General features: G+C 45.1%; 1 long non-coding RNA gene across 1 annotated transcript in view; it reads left to right on the top strand.

Annotated features, from left to right (window-relative positions):
* LOC130361275 (uncharacterized) overlaps window positions 1-7,867 on the top strand; it is a 62,355-nt gene extending 54,488 nt beyond the window's left edge. The window contains exon 3 of the long non-coding RNA XR_008890936.1: window positions 7,677-7,867. This is a non-coding gene — a long non-coding RNA (uncharacterized LOC130361275). The remainder of the gene's footprint in view (window positions 1-7,676) is intronic.
* Window positions 7,868-19,034: the final 11,167 nt, after the last annotated feature.

Genomic DNA, 19,034 nt, shown 5'->3' on the forward strand with positions numbered 1-19,034 from the left:
GGGCCTGACAGAACCATGAACTCGAAACAGAAATCTGAAGAATTAGAGCAGAGGTCCCCTCAACCCAGACCTTAAGGAGGTACTGCAGGATAGAAGATAAGTGTCTGATCACAGAGGGTCCAACCGCTGGGACCCCCTGTGATTCCATTCACTGGCCCCAGTTCTTATTTATTTCTATGGGAACGTTGCAGATGTCCAAGTACAGCACTCGGCCTCTTTGATGCTTCCATTGAGAATGAATTGAGTATGTGCTGTCTCCAGTACGTTTTCCTTTCAGAGAGCCGTGGCCCGTGCAGGAGATTGTAGGGCGTCCCAGCGGTGGAACCCTCCACGATCTGACACCCCTTATCCTGTGAATAGGGCATAAGTTACTTTTCACTGCAGTACTCCATTAAGGCCCACCAACAATCCAGGATTAGATTTTTCCCTGTTCTGTTCCAAGGGAGTAACTAAAAAATCCTGGAATGTCCGTGGGCCCTAACCCTTTAAGGACCAAGGACGTTATGGAACGTCCCCGCACCCAGGGCTTTAAGGACCAAGGACGTTCCAGAACGTCCTGGTGTTTCTCCGGTCTCTGCCGCGCGCCGGGCAGAGATCGGAACGGCATGTCTGCTGTAATCGTTCAGCAGGCATGCCGTGCAAATGCCTATGGGGGTCCCAGTACCCCCGCATGTCGGCGATCGCCGAAGATCGCTTGCAAAATCACGCAAGCGATCTTCGGCGATTCGGGTCATTCGGGTCACTTGTGACCCGATGACCCGGTAATAAATGGTGATCGGTGGTGTACAATTCACCACCAATCACCTGCCGTTGCTGGGGAGCGGTGACAATACTGTCAGGGCCCCAGCAACGCTGCTATTGGCCGGCGATCGTCCGGCCAATAGCAGAGCGGCAGAGGAGGGGTTAATGGCTCCTTACCGCTGCTGCACCCGCTTTTTTCATTCAGCGGGCGCAGCAGTGAGAAGAAGCCGTGGATGCCCCCTCGGAGCCGGAGCCCCCTCAGGAGCCGTAGAATAGGGAAAGCTGATTGCAGGGACAGGTAGGAGTTAATAGGTTAAAAAAGTTCTATAAAAGTTTTAAAAAAAAGTTTAAAAAAGTACCCCCCCTCTGACACCCTAATAGGTCCCCCAGGGTCCTATTAGGGTCTGATCCCTGACCCCGGGTCCTATTAGGGGTTCAGGGAGCTGCGTGCGCCATCCCCTTTTTTTTTTTTTTGGACGCAGCTTTTTTTTTTTTTAAATCCCCCCCCTGACCCCATAAAAGTTCCCCTAGGGTCATATTAGGGTTTGATCCCTTACCCTGGGTCCTATTATGGGTTCAGGGAGCTGCGTTTGCCACCCCTTTTTTTCGGGGGGGGCCGAAGTTTTTTTTTTTTCCTATTACTGTTATACACTTTTTACACCAAGCACCACACAGTACATACTTCACCCCCCCCCCCCCCCGCACACAACCCCTCCCCCCCCGCCACTGCCCCCCCCCGCCACCGTAGAAAAAAGGCGATGACCCGCCGGACATTTTCGGCAGCGGAGGCTTACGCTTTTTTAGCCTCCGACTCCGAATCTGCCAGTGAGGACGAGGAAGATCCTACTTTTTTGTGTTCTTCATCGCCCTCCTCATCATCTAGTAGTGATGATGAGTCCCGTGTACGGCGGCGGAGACGCCGCCAGACGACGCTACGCACCCCCCATGAGAGTGACCCAGTGGCCGACACTAGTACGAGTGGCAATGCCGATCGTAATAGGAGTCCGGCCCCCCAGACAAGTGCACCGGCGATCTTCGGCGATTCAGGTCATTCGGGTCACTTGTGACCCGATGACCCGGTAATAAATGGTGATCGGTGGTGTACAATTCATCGCCAATCACCTGCCAAGCATTTTCGGTAAAATTATTATTATTTTTTTTTACATATGCAAAAGTCGTGAAACCCCTGTGCGGTATTAAGGTTCACTTTACCCCTTGTCTAGTTTCCAAAATATAATGCCATGTGGGGTTTTTTTTTTTGCTGTTCTGGCACCATAGGGGCTTCCTAAATGCGGCATGCCCCCAGAGCAAAATTTGCTTCCAAAAAGCCAGATGTGACTCTTTCTTTTCTGAGACCTGTAGTGCGCCAGCAGAGCACTTTTCACCCCCACATGGGGTGTTTTCTGAATCGGGAGAAATTGGGCTTCAAATTTTGGGGGGTATTTTATGCTTTAACCCTTTGTAAAAATTTAAAATTTTTGGGAAACCAAGCATTTTAAGTAATTTTTTTTTCAACATATGCAAAAGTCGTGAAACCCCTGTGGGGCATTAAGGTTCACTTTACCCCTTGTTACGTTCCCCAAGGGGTCTAGTTTCCAAAATATAATGCCATGTGTTTTTTTTTTGCTGTCCAGGCACCATAGGGGCTTCCTAAATGCGGCATGCACCCAGAGCAAAATTTGCTTCCAAAAAGCCAAATGTGACTACTCCTCTTCTGAGACCTGTAGTGCGCCAGCAGAGTACTTTTCAGCCCCATATGGGGTGTTTTCTGAATCAGGAGAAATTGGGCTTCAAATTATTTTTGGGGGGGGGGTATTTTCTGCTATTACCCTTTTTAAAAATGTAAAATTTTTGGGAAAACAAGCATTTTATGTAAAAAAATATTGTTTTTTTACATTTGCAAAAGTCATGAAACACCTATGGGGTATTAAGGCTCACTTAATTCCTTGTTACGTTCCCCTGATGGGTCTAGTTTCCAAAATGGTATGCCGTTTTTTTTTGTTTTTTTTTGCTGTTTTGGCACCCTAGGGGCTTCCTAAAGGTGACATGCCCCCCAAAAACCATTTCAGAAAAATGTTCTCTCCAAAATTCCCTTGTCGCTACTTCCCTTCAGAGCCCTCTACTGCGCCCGCCGAACAATTTACATAGACACATGAGGTATGTGCTTACTCGAGAGAAATTGTGTTACAAATACCAGTAAAAAAATTCTCCTTTTACCCCTTGCAAAAATTCAAAAATTGGGTCTACAAGAACATGCAAGTGTAAAAAATGAAGATTTTGAATTTTCTCCTTCACTTTGCTACTATTCCTGTGAAACACCTAAAGGGTTAAAACACTTACTGAATGTCATTTTGAATACTTTGGGGGGTGTAGTTTTTATAATGAGGTCATTTATGGGGTATTTCTAATATGAAGACCCTTCAAATCCACTTCAAAACTGAACTGGTCACTGAAAAATAGTTTGAATAATGAGGTTGAAAATTTTGTGAAAAATTTGAAAATTGCTGCTGAACTTTGAAGCCCTCTGGTGTCTTCCAAAAGTAAAAACTCATCAATTTTATGATGCAAACATAAAGTAGACATATTGTATATGTGATCCAAATAAAAATGTATTTGGAATATCCATTTTCCTTACAAGCAGAGAGCTTCAAAGTTAGAAAAATGCAAAATTTTCTTTTTTTTACCACTATGTTAAAGTAGAATATGTCACGAAAAAACAATCTCGGAATCAGAATGATAGGTAAAAGCATTCCAGAGTTATTAATGTTTAAAGTGACAGTGGTCAGATGTACAAAAACGCTCTGTTCCTAAGGTGTAAAATAGCCTGGTCCTTAAGGGGTTAAAGGGGTACTCTACTCCTAGACATCTTATCCCCTATCCAAAGGATCTCGGCAGTGGCACCCCAGACATCTGGTGCACGGAGAGAACTTCACTCCGTGCCAGATGACTGGCGATGTGAGGCGGAAGCTTGTGACGTCATGGCCATGCCCCCTCAATGCAAGTCTATGGGAGGGGGCGTGATGACCATCATGCCCCCTCCCATAGACTTGCATTGAGGGGGCGTGACCATGATGTTACAAGCCTCTGGCACAGCACCCGACACTAAACGAACGCCGGGTGCAGCAGGGAGATCGCAGGGGTCCCACCACTGGCGACCACCACAATCTCCCTGCTGCACCCGGGATAAGATGTCTAGGGGTCGAGTACCCCTTTAAGGACTGGATCAGGGAAAGCTGAATTAGAGAACTAAAGGAAGAGCATTTTGGACAGATTAGAAGGGCTGAATGGTTCTCATCTGCAGATAAATTCTATGTGAATAGATTCTAACAACTACATACTAATCCCTACAGTATCATAACTTCTAACCCAAGCCTAAATCTGGCTATACAAAAATGTTAGCTACTTCTCTAGATCCTCCCATACATATGGATGTTTGGCTCAAGTGTGCATGTGTTCTAAATGGAGAGAGGGGAGGAATCTGATGAAAGATTCTTCTAGGAGTGGCTTATCTTCCCAAGAATGCAAGGATCATGCACTTAAAATCCAATATGACAGATGATTCTCTTCCCAAAATCTGTTGTTGGAAGACGCCTATACATTTTTGATAGTTGCCCAGTTGGCAGCTCAAAGGGGTACTCCGGTGGAAAACATTTTTTTCAAATCAACTTGTTCCCGAAAGTTAAACAGATTTGTAAATTAACTTTATTAAATAATCTTTATCCTTCCAGTACTTATCAGCCGCTGTATGCTCCAGAGCAGGGGTGGACACAGACAGCAGAGGGCCCCTGTGCAAACAATGTGCCTGGGACCCCTCCCTTATACGTCAATTGTTCAGGAACCTGCCCCTTCATATGGCACTCACTCAGGTTTACCACAATATGTCTCTTGCTCAGGGGGGCCCCCACCTATATCAGTTGCTCAGGAGGACCCCCCCCCAATATCAGTTGTTAATTATTTATTAAGCCCCCCCCCCCCCCCCCATATGCCACAGCTCATTAGGTAGTATAGTTTCCCCACATTAGGTAGCATAGTTTCCCCGGATTAGGTAGCATAGTTTCCCCACATTATGTATCATCGTTTCCTCACATTAGGTAGTATAGTTTCCTCACATTGGGTAGCATAGATTCCCCACATTAGGTAGCATAGTTTTTCCACATTAAGTAGCATATTTTCCCCATATTACGTAGCAGAGTTTCCCCACATTAAGTAGCATAGATTCCCCACATTATGTAGCATAGATTTGCCACATTAGGTAGCAATTTCTCCACAGTAGGAGCATAGTTTCCCTACAATAGGTAGAAGTTTACCCACATTAGGTAGCATAGATTCCTCACATTAGGTACTATAGTTTCCCCACATTAGGTAGCATAGTTTGCTCACATTAGGAAGCATATTTTCTCCACATTAGGTAGCATAGATTCCTTACATTAGGTAGCAGTTTACACACATTAGGTAGCATAGATTCCCGACATTAGGTAGCAGTTTCTCCATATTAGGTAGTGTAGTTTCCCCACATTAGGTAGCATATATTCCCCACATTAGGTAGGAATGTTTCTCCACATTAGGTAGCACAGTTTGCTCACATTAGGTAGCATATTTTCTTCACATTAGGTAGCAGTTTCCCCACATTAGGTAGCCGTTTCCCCACATTAGCTAGCATAGATTCCCCACATTAGGTAGCAGTTTCCTCACAGACACACACACACACAGACACACATATAGACACACTTACCTGGCCTGCGCAGCGCTTCTCCTCTCCAGAGGCGGCCTGACGAGTGATGTCACTGACGTCCTCCTGCGCGGGTCTGCGGAGGGATGTTACTTGCGTGACATCTCTCGTCAGACCCGGGTCGGCTTGCTGCATTATCACGAGCTATGGCTGCTTTAGAACGGTAAGCAGGGGTGGTGCAGGGGGCACAGGTGATATGTCCGCCCCTGCTCCAGAGGAAGTTGAGTTGTTCTTTTTCCTCTTACCACAGTGCTCTCTACTGACACCACTGTCCATGTCAGGAACTGTCCAGAGTAGGAGCAAATGTCATACCAAACCTCTCCTGCTCTAGGCAGTTCTTGACATTAACAGAGGTGTCAGCAGAGAGCACTGTGATCAGACTGAAAAAAACTACTCAACTTCCTGTGGAACATACAGCAGCTGATAAGTACTGGAAGAATTAGATTTTTTAATAGAAGTAATTTACTGTTTAACTTTCTGGCATCAGTTGATTTGAAGAAAAAAAAATGCTTTCCTCTGGAGTACCCCTTTAAGCCACAGAGAAAAGTAAAACAGAAGAAAGTACATATGTAGCACAATCATGTAGCAAACAAATACAGTATTTTGTGTATATTACAAAACTATATGACTTTCACCGGAGGGCAACTTAATACAATTAGAGAACCTCCGTAAAAGCAAAACCAGACACTGCAAATATTCAAAAAGAGAATCAGACTTGTTTAGCTAAAACTAGTGTAGATGTGTAATAAACAACATAAAGGAGCTGCAGGAATCTTGACCTTGAAAGTGCTGTTCATTATTACAAAATAGGTACACAAGAAAACACTCCTTAACATTAAAGAGCCTATAAACCTCTTAGTGTTAGTATGAGCCAATACAGGTTTAAAAAACACAAATTTTAATATTCCCTGATTGACTTAAAGGAGTACTCTAGTCCAGAGTATTCCTGCTCCGTTCTGCCCGGGCTGCAAAATAAATGAAAATGAACCCTCACTCACCTCCCTGGGTTCCCGCGGAGCGCCACTACAGCTGTTCGGTCCTCCGATCCATCCTCTTCATACTTCCGCGTGTAACGAAGCGTCACATGGCACTCAGCCTATCGCCGTCAACCGCGATGTTCTGCCTCGGCCGGCGATAGGCTGAGCGCCATGTGACGCTTCGTTACACCAGGAAGTATGAAGGAGATGGACCGGAGGACCGAACAGCTGTAGTGGCGCTCCGCGGGAACCCAGGGAGGTGAGTGATGGTTCATTTTCATTTATTTTGCAGCCCAGGCAGAACGGAGCAGGAATACTCTGCACTAGAGTACTCCTTTAAAGAGGTATTCACATTCATTATAATTGACATGAATAAGTAGCCAGTTAAGAAATTATAAACGTACTTATAATATTTACGATACTCTACAGTCCTGGACCTAAAAAGGAGGCCGGGTAGAAGGAGGGTAATTATAGTCTGGAGTCTGAATAATATGTTAAATATAGGCACAATAGCCACTAGACTATGGCCAATAAGACCCTTCTATGACTCAAGTGGATTTTGGTCTACCAGTAAGAACATCAATAGAAAACATAAAGGAGCTGCAGGCATCTTGACCATAAAAGCGCTGTTCATTATTACAAAAGAGGTACACAAGAAAACACTCCTTAAAGGGGTACTCCGATGGAAAAAAAATATTTTTCAAATCAACTGTCTACAAAAAAAAAGTTAAACAGATTTGTAAATTGCTTCTATTAAAAAATCTTAATCCTTCCAGCACTTATCAGCTGCTGTATGCTCCAGAGGAAGTTGAGTTGTTATTTTCTGTCTGACCACAGTGCTCTCTGCTGCCACCTCTGTCCATGTCAGGAACTGTCTAGATCAAGAGAAAATCCCCATAGCAAACCTCTCCTGCTCTGGACAGTTCCTGACATGGACAGAGGTGTCAGCAGAGAGCACTTTGGTCAGACAGAAAAGAAATTCAAAAAGTAAAGAACTTCCTCTGCAGCATACAACAGCTGATAAGTACTGGAAGGATTAAGATTTTTAAAGAGAAGTAATTTACAAGTTTAACTTTCTGGAACCAGGTGATTTGAAAAAAATAAAAAGTTTCCACCAGAGTACCCCTTTAACACCAAAGACCTTCCACTTTTTAAGTTTTCCATGACCTAAGGCAAGTCTTAAGAACTAATTGTCCTACTCCAGTGTTTCTATTGTTCTATACTTGCAGGTACTGTCAATTTTCCAATCAAAAGCAAGAAGGAAAATTCATCCAGCGTGAAATATGTTCTTGATGGACCAGTTCACAGAATGTGAATAAATCATAAGTCATTTTTAAGACGTTCACTGGTGCTTTAAATTCACAGATATTAGATATATTACCAGCACTGCATTTGCCGGCTTAAATAAACCCAGTATGAAGTGAACACATTGAGAAGTTTTGAGGATGATAGAAGACTCTTACTGGAACAAGATTCAAGTGAAACAAATTCAACCACCTCTTGACATATCTCTGTTGGTAACTCCATTATGAATTGTTAAAGGGGTACTCCGCCCCTAGACATCTTATCCCCTATCCACGGCTGGGGACCCCCGAGATCTCAACTGCAGCACCCCGGACATCCGGTCGATGGAGGGAACTTCGCTCCGTGCCGGATGACTGGCGATGCCGGGCAGAAGCTCGAAATGTCACGGTTATGCCCCGCTTGTGACATCATGGCCACGCTCCTCTCAATGCAAGTGTATGGGAGTGGGCGTGACAGCCATCACACCCCCTCCCATAGACTTGCATTGAGGGGGGGTAGCCGTGACAGCACGAGTGAGGCATTACTGATCTTTTACATTATCTTCTACATCATAAGAAACCAGTGATCGATGATTCTGCCGCTTGACTGCTCATGCCTGGATCTCAGGCACTGAGCAGTCATTCGGCGATCGGACAGCATTCAGGCAGGTAGGGACCCTCCGGCTGTCCTGTAAGCTGTTCGGGATGCCGCGATTTCGCCACCGCGATCCCGAACAGCTCCCTGAGCTAACCGGCATGGTTTTACTTTCACTTTAGACGCGGCTTTCAACTTTGAATGCCGCGTCTAAAGGGTTAATAGCGCACGGCATGGCGATCAGTGCTGCGCCCTATTAGCCACGGGTTCCGTCCGTTGTTAGAGGCCGGGCCCGATCCGCTGTGGCCCCGGATTATAGAACGGGAGTGGACTCATTACGTACCAGTACGTCATTGGTCCTTAAGAGGTTAAACTCCTTCACTGTATTTGCAGCGACCACTTCTGCAGGAAGGCTATTCCATGCCTCCACTACTCTCTCAGTAAAGTAATACTTCCTGATATTACTATTAAACCTTTGCCCCTCTAATTTAAAACTATGAGGGGTTGTCATCAAGAATGGAGTAAGTGAACGTCTTATTACCCCATTAATTCATGTGGTGGAAACTGTGTACCTGCACCAGATTTATAACATGATGCAGGGCCTGTGATAAATCTGGTGCTGATCACAATTCTGACTTCAGTACTCCACTTTGTATGGTTCCCCTCTGCAACTTTTTGTGCAATGTTTTATCCTGTGCGACAAAATGTGCAACTTTTTAAAACAGCAACTGAGACAAACTGTGAGACAAATGTACACCACAAAACCAGGGTAAAACCAATGATAAATTCCCCCCTAAGTCCTCTTGTGGTAGTTTTTCTTCTTTTAAATATGCTCTCCTCCTTTACCGTGTTGATTCTCTTTGGGGGAGATGTATCAATGTTGTTGTTGGTAGACGTTTTTTGTAGATCATTTTGGTTGGTCTAAATTTGGAGCAATTTCTCCAAATTTATCAAACTTGTGCAAGCCCCATGATACATTTCGTGCAATGGTCTAAATCTCCACACAGTTCTATTTGTAGACCTGTTCTACACCTCACAGGAATAGTGGTGTATCCTGGACGCTGGGATTTTGTTCTATTGTTTTTCAGGATTCCACTGAGGTTTATTTTTGTCCACCAGCAAAAACGCCTGAAAAACGGTCCCAGCTTTTCCTGCATTTTGGTAATTTTTCTTGTGGGAGATTTATCAAAAACTGTACAGAGGAAGAGTAGTGCAGTTGCCCATGGCAACCAATCAGATTGCTTCTTTACAAAAATGAAAGGAGCAATCTGATAGGTTGCTATGGGCAACTGCACCGCTCTTCCTCTACATAGGTTTTGATTAATCTCTCCCCTTGTGTTTTTTCTTGCATTTTTGCTGGTGTGCGGAAACAAACATTTTTGTACCCTGTGTGCATTTTTTTGACTGCAGGTACTACTCCATGGGTCGGATGCAGAGCGCCCGCCGCATGGAGTGTAAGGAGTGATGTATAGCATATACATATACAGGGTGCAGAGCATCACTACTTACCTCCGCCCGCTGTATAGTATACAGGGGGCATAGTGTATCCATGTATACTATACAGGAGCCCAGCAAGGAAAGAGTTAACCCACACTGCAGCTCTGAGTTAAATCTTTGTGCGCTCTCCTGTATATACAGCCATCTATAGATGACTGTATATACAGGATACAGTAGGCAGACAAGAACAATTGGAGGCTCCCTGTTACACACTGCAGTATGGGCGCACTCACCAGGTGAGATCGCAAATGATGTCCTAACCTTTTTTTTTTCTCATTTCAGATACGTGAATGGGGAGGAGTACGTCAGATTCAGTGTATTGCGATGATGACCAGCTTTTTTTTAATGTCAATAAAAGGTTTAATGAGGGCTGTGTGGGGAGTGTTTTTTTTTTTTTTCAATAAATTTTTTTTCAATGCCAGGCTTAGCGTTAGCCACAAAAACAGCTAGTGCTAACCCCCAATTATTACCGCGTTACCCACCGCCACAGGGTTGCCGGGAAGAGCCAGTACCAACAGGCCTGGAGTGTCAAAAATAGCGCTCCTGGCTGGGGTTATTTAGGTTGGGGAGAGCCAGTAACAATGGTCCTCGCCCACCCTGGTAACGTCAGGCTGTTGCTGATTGGTTGGTGTCTGACTGACACTGAAAATATGGGGAACCACACACTTTTTTTTATTACAAAAAAAAACAACACATAGGCTTCCCCATATTTTCAGTGTCAATCAGACACCAACCGATCAGCAACAGCCTGACATTACCAGGATGGGCGAGGACCATTGTTACTGGCCCTCCCCAGCCTAAATAACCCCAGCCTGTTACCGCCTAGGCCAAGGAGCGCTATTTTTGATGCTCCGGGCCTGTTGGTAACGGCTCTTCCCGGCACCCCTGTGGCGGTGAGTACCGGGGTATTAATTGGGGGTTAGCGCTAGCTGTTTTCGGGGCTAACGCTAAGCCCAGCTTAGTAATAGATTCCGTCTACAAGACGGCTTGCACTACTAAGCCTGAAATTTCAATTATAAAAAACACAACACATGAAATAAAAAATGGATTTAAAAAAACACTCCCCCACAGCCCTCGTTAACCCTTTTATTGACATTAAAAAAATGCTAGTCATCGTCACATTCCACCGAATCTCAGGTAGTCCTCTGCATTCCCTTATCTGAAATGACAAGAAAATAAAAACACGAAAAATGGGTCAGTACATTTTTGGCGCTCTCCCCTGTGTAGAGCGCACATAATGCAGTGTGTTCCTAAAGAGGGAGCCTCCAATTGTTGCTAAACTACAACTCCCATCATGGGGGCTGTAGGTAAACAACAGCTGGAGTCTCCCTGTTTGGGAACACACTGCCAAAAAGGCTCTGTTTCCATTATGCAAAACGCATAATGAGAACAGAGCCATACTTACCACCCTGGCTTCAGGCCTGGACTGTGAAGCTCCGCCCCCTAATGATGTCATCACTAGGGGGCAGGGGCGGAGAAGTTGCAAGGGGTCTCAAGAGTGAGACCCCTGAGATCCGTCAGTCTGCCCTTGGACTACTACTCCCATCATGGGAAATATTGTGTCCCATGATGGGAGTAGTTGTAGTACCGCAGTGCTGAGGGATGGCTCTTACACATCCCCCAGCTGCGAAACTGTATTGTGACTGTTAGGACTACTACTCCCATCATGGACAGACTCTGTCCATGATGGGAGTTGTAGTCCTCGGGCTGAAGGACAGATCGCAGCAGGTCATTCTCCAGAGACCCGCTGCGATCTGCATTTATTAACTTAAAAAGCCAGCGGCAACACTGCACTCCCCTCCCCTCCCCCCCTCCTCCTGTATACAGATGTCACGATTCATAATCCCCGCCGCCGGGAGACCGGAGCTCTGATTGGTGGAAAGCTATTCACCACTATTAGCCAATCAGCTCCTGTCTTCTGGCGGGGATTATGAATTGTGACAGGTCTATACAGGGGAGCGAGTGGAGCCGCTTCTACAGTATATAATTGTTATGTGTACTGTACCCCCCCCCCCCCAGACTAATACTGACCCCTTCTATAGTGAGCGCTGGGACCGCTGTGTGATTGACAGGTCCCCAGCGCAAGTGTCCGGCCCCACTGACCTTTATATATTATAAATCTTTAGGATACACACTGCCCGTCCTCCTCTTCATTCTTCTGATACCGGAGACGCGCGGCTTCTGCTTTCACTATAGTTAGAGCGCCCCCTGCCGTTGTCTGGCCCCAATCCTGTGCAGTGTGGAGGCCGGGAGGGGGCGCTCTGTCTATAGACTATGATACAGAAGCCGCGCGACTCCGGTATCAGAAGAATGAAGAGGAGGACGGGCAGTGTGTATCATAAAGATTTATAACATATAAAGGTCAGTGGGGCTGGACACTTGCGCTGGGGACCTGTCAATCACACAGCGGTCCCAGCGCTCACTATAGAAGGGGTCAGTATTAGTCTGGGGGGGGGGGTACAGTACACAAAACAATTATATACTGTAGAAGCGGGTCCACCTGCTCCCCTGTATAGACCTGTCACAATTCATAATCCCCGCCAGAAGACAGGAGCTCTGATTGGCTAATAGTGGTGAATAGCTTTCCACCAATCAGAGCTCCCCTCTCCCGGAGGCGGGGATTATGAATCGTGACATCTGCATAAGGGAGCCGGCGGCAGCGCAGTGGAGCCGCACGTACCGCTGGCTTTTTAAGTTAATAAATGCAGATCGCAGCGGGTCTCTGGAGAATGACCTGCTGCGATCTGTCCTTCAGCCCCAGAACTACAACTCCCATCATGGACAGAGTCTGTCCATGATGGGAGTAGTAGTCCTAACAGTCACAATAGAGTCCCGCAGACGGGGGATGTGCGTCTCTCAGCGCTGCAGTACTACAACTACTCCCATTATGGGACAGATTCTGTCCCATGATGGGAGTAGTTGTAGTACTGCAGTGCTGAGAGACGGCTCCTGCATCCCCCACCTGCATCTTCCACCGTCTGCCATTTTCTACGAGTCCTTGCTAGCACTCTTAGGTTTAGACTACTTTCCTTTTTTTTTTGCGCAATTGATAAATACCAGTCCACTGGATCAGGTGGTGTACGGTAGACCAAACTGGTGACAACTTTAGAAAACTGTCCACCAAAAAAAACGCAGCTCTATGCAAAAAAAGCGCAATTGCGCAAAATTTGTAGACGTGAAAAATGGTCTAAATGCAATGATACATGTCCCCCTTTATGTATATAAAAGTCTCTATCACATCCCCTCTGTCTCTTCTTTCTTCTATACATGTTAAGGTCCTTTAACCTTTCCTGGTAAGTTTTATCCTGCAATCCATGTATTAGTTTAGTATCTTCTCTGAACTCTCTCTAGAGTATCTATATCCTTCTGGAGATACGGCCTCCAGTACTGCGCACAATACTCCAAGTGAGGTCTCACCAGTATTCTGTACAGTGGCATGAGCACTTCTCTCTTTCTACTGCTTATACCTCTCCCTATACATCCAAGCATTCTGCTAATGTTTTCTGCTGCTCTATTACATTGTCTTCTTACCTTTAAAGGGGTACTCCGCCCCTAGACATCTTATCCCCTATCCAAAGGATAGGGGATAAGATGTCAGATCGCCGGGGTCCCACCGCTGCTGCTGCAGCACCCCGCTATCATTACTGCGCAGAGCGAGATCGCTCTGCACGTAATGAGGGGCAATACGGCTCCGCCCCTCGTGACGTCACGGCCCGCCCCTTTCAATACAAGTCTATGGGAAGGGGGCGTGGTGGTCATCACGCCCCCTGCCATAGACTTGCATTAAGGGGACGGGCCGTGATGTCATGAGGGGCGGAGCCATGACATCACGCTGCTCCGGCCCCTGTATCGCCCATCATTACGCACAGAGCGCGATCCCCGGGGTCCCCAGCAGTGGGACCGCGGCGATCTAACATCTTATCCCCTATTCTTTGGATAGGGGATAAGATGCCAGGGGCGGAGTACCCCTTTAAGTCTTCTGAAATAATTACTAATGAAATAATTGATTTATACTTCTGTTCAGTCACTTTCCATTTTGGTAATTGATAATAATAAACTATTAACACGTCTATTTTTTAAAGCATTTTTACTTTGCCGCATTTTTTCCCCAGCTGTCGAAAACTTTTGCGCAGTATGGTATGTTTTTGTTTCCAGCATACATTGGGACCTTTTCATGTGCAATATTCCTGTGCTATGATATACGGGGAGCTATATTTGTGTATTGTGACATCACTTTCTGCATTATCCTGTGTACTGTGACATCACTGCTTGTATAATTGATGTGTTAATACTTGACTCAGGTTGTGCCTGTATTGCGACATCATTGTGTGAATGATTCTTGTGCTGTAACGTAATTGAGTTAGTTATCCCTACACTATGACATTGCTGTGTGTATGCTGTCACATCTGTTACGCATGTACTGCACCTCTGCCCCCTTTTTGTTGCACCTGACAGCTTCTCTCATCTTAAATGGGTGACGTGGCCAGCCGGCCAATCAGTAAGTACCAGGGCTTGGCCATTCAGGAGCATTCAAAACTCCTGGAGGTGGAATATTTAACCCCTTAAGGACGGAGCATTATTCTGTTTTTGCACTTTCGTTTTTTCCTCCTTACCTTTTAAAAAGCATAACCCTTTAAATTTTGCACCTAAAAATCCATATGAGGGCGTATTTTTTGCGCTACCAATCCTACTTTGTAATGACATCAGTCATTTTACCCAAAAACTTACAGCAAAATGGAAAAAAATTACGCTTTATCTTTATTCTGTAGGTGCATACGATTAAAATGATCCCCTACTTATATAGGTTTCATTTTATCGTACTTTTGGAAAAAATCATAACTACATGCACGAAAATTGATACATTTAAAATTGTCCCTTTCTGACCCCTATAACTTTTTTATTTTTCTGCATACAGGGTGGTATGAGGGCTATTTTTTTGCGCCATGATCTGAAGTTTTAATCGGTACTATTTTTGTTTTGATTGGACTTTTTGATCGCTTTTTTTCCCCCTTTTTTATGGTATGAAAAGTGAACCCCCCATGATCGTGCTGCGGGGGGGGGGGGGGGGCGATCCATACCACTGGACCACCAGGGACGGGAAACAGGCACCTTTAGACACCGCTGTCAACTTTGACAGCGGCAATCTAGAGGGTTAATAGCCGCCCGCGGCTTTTAAAGCAGGCCCCCAGCTACAGGAATCAGCTGGGGGCCGGCCGGTATGACACGGGCTCGAGTCGGATCTCTGACTCTTTCTTCAGTAGTCATAAGTAACCATGACTACTGAAGAAAGGGTCAGAGATCATTAAGTACCCTGAAATGCGTCTAGTTATCTACTTATGTTACTTATGCCACTCATTGCTTAAAGAATTATATTGTCAAGATTTTGGACAGCCATACTCTGGACTATATTCACAGCTATGAATGAGCAATCCATCCCAAGGACTTACCTGCATCCAAGTCTGGGTCTTACCAGTTCTAACCTCTATGGTCCGCATGAACTCTGACGTCAGATGCTGAATACACGAGGCTCTGCATTTGCTTCCCTGGTTCCATCGGGCGGCATAATCCAGGTCCTGCGCCGTCAGGACCAGCCACCACGAAGCTCTGCATCCATCTCCTCGATTCATCGGGCGGTATAACCCGGGCCCTGTGCTGTCAGGACCAGCCGCCACCTGTGCATGCCAGCACACATTTCTGCAAGTATATCTGCAGCTCAGCGAACAATTGCTGACCACAAAGAACTGGTAATAGATCTGCATTCATTGCATCACTTGTTATAGCTTACAGTTACATTAAATATCTGACCAGAGACAATATAACTACATTATAGCAACTGTTGCTACAAACTAAAGGACAGTTACCGTACCTCTAGCAAATTTTGTTGTCCACATATATAATTTTGCTAATTGAGTGACATATTGTTTTTACTGTTTTATATTTTATTTGTATCCTAAATACATTTCTTCTCCCACAAGGGCCCTGTGAGAGTGGAATTTAAATTTATATGATAAATTTTAAGAAAAGAACTGAATAATTGAAGCACGGTCTTATTGCATTATCTTTGTAATAATTTAAACACGAGCCTTGAGGTGGGGGAAACCATTTTCTCTTTTGTAAAAGTGTTAGTGTGCACAAGTAAATATTGAGGATATGCATTACGTAAAACTTAACTTTTAATAGTATGCTTAGGATAAAATATATGGACCCAACATTTTTTTTTTTTATTAAACAAAAGGAAAGGTGCCACGGCCACACACCCTCAACACCTACAAACATTGCCATTTTCCAGGGATAGGTGGAAATAGGGATTTGTAACTGTGTGGGGCCGCCCTTTTTGAGACGAGTAAAACTTTCCTCGAAAAGATGGAAGGGATCAACGTATTGTCCATTGTAGCAAGTGGGTTAAAAAAAATCCCTCTGTAAGGCCCTACTCTCGCTCTATTAATTCCCTTCTTGGCAAGAACCAATTCCTATTTCCACCTAAAAACCCTGGGAAATGGCAGTGTTTGTGGGGGAAATAGGGAGAGGTTCCTGTGTGGGGTTGCCCTTTTTAGGACGAGTAACACTTGCCAAGAAGGGAATTAATAATGCGAGAGTAGGGCCTAACAGGGGAAGTTTTTACCCCCACCAGTTACAATGGACCATACATTCCCTTCCACCTTTTAGAGGTCTTTGCATCACATCAATACTTGGTGGTGTAGGTGGCACATTGTTTTTTTGCACACCTTTCCTTTTGTTTGATTTAAAACAATTTTGGGTACATATATTTTATCCTAAGAATATTATTAAAAGTTAAGTTTTACATAATGCACATCCTCAATACTTACTTGTGGTCTGATGCGGAGGAATGGGGAGCAGCACCTTAAATATGTTTTGCACGAACCATAGTTGTGAAGTATTGGTGTGGCACCATGGTCAATCTACTCTCATGCATCAGGCATTGGTGGGTGGAAATCCTGGCTGATCCATGCCTGATTCATGTTTGCAAAGGTCAGTCTTCGCCTTGGGGTGACTATGACCCCGGCCGCATTAAACACCCGCTCTGATGGCACACTGCTGGCCGGACAGGACAGTTTTTCCAGGGCAAACTCTGCTAGTTGTGGCCACAAATCAAGTTTGGCTGCCCAGAAGTCCAGCGGATCTTCAATGTTTGTTGGCATGGTCATATCAAGGTATGCCATCACCTGCTAGTTCAGGTCCTGCTTCAGGTCTACCTGCTGCTGATGAGTTGCTTCCCTATGCGGGTGAAGAAAGCTACTCATCAGTGACTGTAGGCTGCTGCTGATGGAGCTGGTACTGCTCCTGCCACCCCACCCCTCCCCAGCAGCCATGGAAGTGGAAGGTGAGCGTAGAGGTTCCCCCGAATCAGACCTGCGAAAAGATGAACGATGGCGCAGATAGGCATCAGCCAACTGACTACGTAGGATGTCTCTGTAGTATGGCAGTTTGTCCTTCCTCTTAGTGGGTGTAAAAAAGGCCCCCCATTTTGTGCCGGTAGCAAGGGTCCAATAAGTTGAAGAGCCAGAATTCATCCCTCTGCCGAATGGTGAAAATTCGGCGGTCACTACGCAAGCAAGTGAGCATGCATTGTGCCATTTGTGCAAGTGACTCAGAGGAACTCCCTGCCTCCATCTCCACTGCATACTGCCACGGTGTGTCTGGGTCCTCTGTCTCGCCTTCCTAATAACCCTCTAGCTCCTCTAGCTGCTCCTGCTCCTTTTCTTCTGTCAGATGACTAGAAACACCAACCATCTCACGAAACCTAAACTTTGATCCATTTGCCCCTCCCCCTCCTCCTCCTCCTTTAGTTCAGCCCCCACAGGGCTCATGTGGCCGTGAGACAGAAACATAGAAACATAGAATGTGTCAGCAGATAAGAACCATTTGCCCCATCTAGTCTGCCCAATGATCTGAATCCTATCAATAGTCCTGGGCCCTATCTTATATGAAGGATAGCCTTATGCTTATCCCATGCATGCTTAAACTCCTTCACTGTATTTGCAGCGACCACTTCTGCAGGAAGGCTATTCCATGCATCCACTACTCTCTCAGTAAAGTAAAACTTCCTGATATAACTGCAGAAACCTTTGCCCCTCTAATATAAAGCAATGTTCTCTTGTAGTAGTTTTTCTTCTTTTAAATCTCCTCTCCTACTTTACCGTGTTGATTCCCTGTATGTATATAAAAGTCTCCATCATATCCCCTCTGTCTCTTCTTTCTTCTATACATGTTAAGGTCCTTTAACCTTTCCTGGTAAGTTTTATCCTGCAATCCATGTATTAGTTTAGTATCTTCTCTGAACTCTCTCTAGAGTATCTATATCCTTCTGGAGATACGGCCTCCAGTACTGTGCACAACACTTCAAGTGAGGTCTCACCAGTGTTCTGTACAGCGGCATGAGCACTTCTCTCTTTCTACTGCTAATACCTCTCCCTATACATCCAAGCATTCTGCAAGCGTTTCCCGCTGCTCTATTACATTGTCTTCCTACCTTTAAGTCTTCTGAAAGAATTACTCCTAAATCCCTTTCCTCAGATACTGAGGTCAGGAGTGTGTTAAATATTCTACAGTATATTCTGCCTGAGGGTTTCTACACCTCAGGTGCATTATCTGGCACTTATCTACATTAAATGTCAGTTGCCAGAGTTCTTACCATTCTTCTAGTTTGCCTAAATCCTTTTCCATTTGGCAGATCCCTCCAAGAACATCAACCCTGTTACATATCTTTGTGTCATCAGCAAAAAGACATACCTTACCATCGAGACATACCTTACCATCGAGACCACTAGAAAGACATACCTTGCCATCGAGACCACTAATGAAGATATTAAACAAAATTGGTCCCAGTACAGATCCCTGAGGTCCCCACTGGTAACAAGACCTTGCTCTGAATATTCTCCTTTGACTACAACCCTCTGTTGTCTGTCACTCAGCCACTGCCTAATCCACTTAACAATATGGGAGTCCACGCTCAATGACTGCAGTTTATTGATAAGTCTTCTATGTGTGACAGTGTCAAAAGCCTTACTAAAATCTAGTTATGCAATGTCTATTGCCCCTCCACCATCTATTATTTTAGTCACCCAGTCAAAAAATAAATAATATTTGTTTGACATGATCTCCCTGAAGTAAACCCATGTTATTTTTCATCTTGTAATCCATGATATTTTAGATGTTCCACAATCCTATCCTTTAGTAGGGTTTCCATTAAT

This window comes from Hyla sarda, chromosome 3, assembly GCF_029499605.1.
Source record: "Hyla sarda isolate aHylSar1 chromosome 3, aHylSar1.hap1, whole genome shotgun sequence".
In the NCBI taxonomy this organism is placed as follows: Eukaryota; Metazoa; Chordata; class Amphibia; order Anura; family Hylidae; genus Hyla; species Hyla sarda.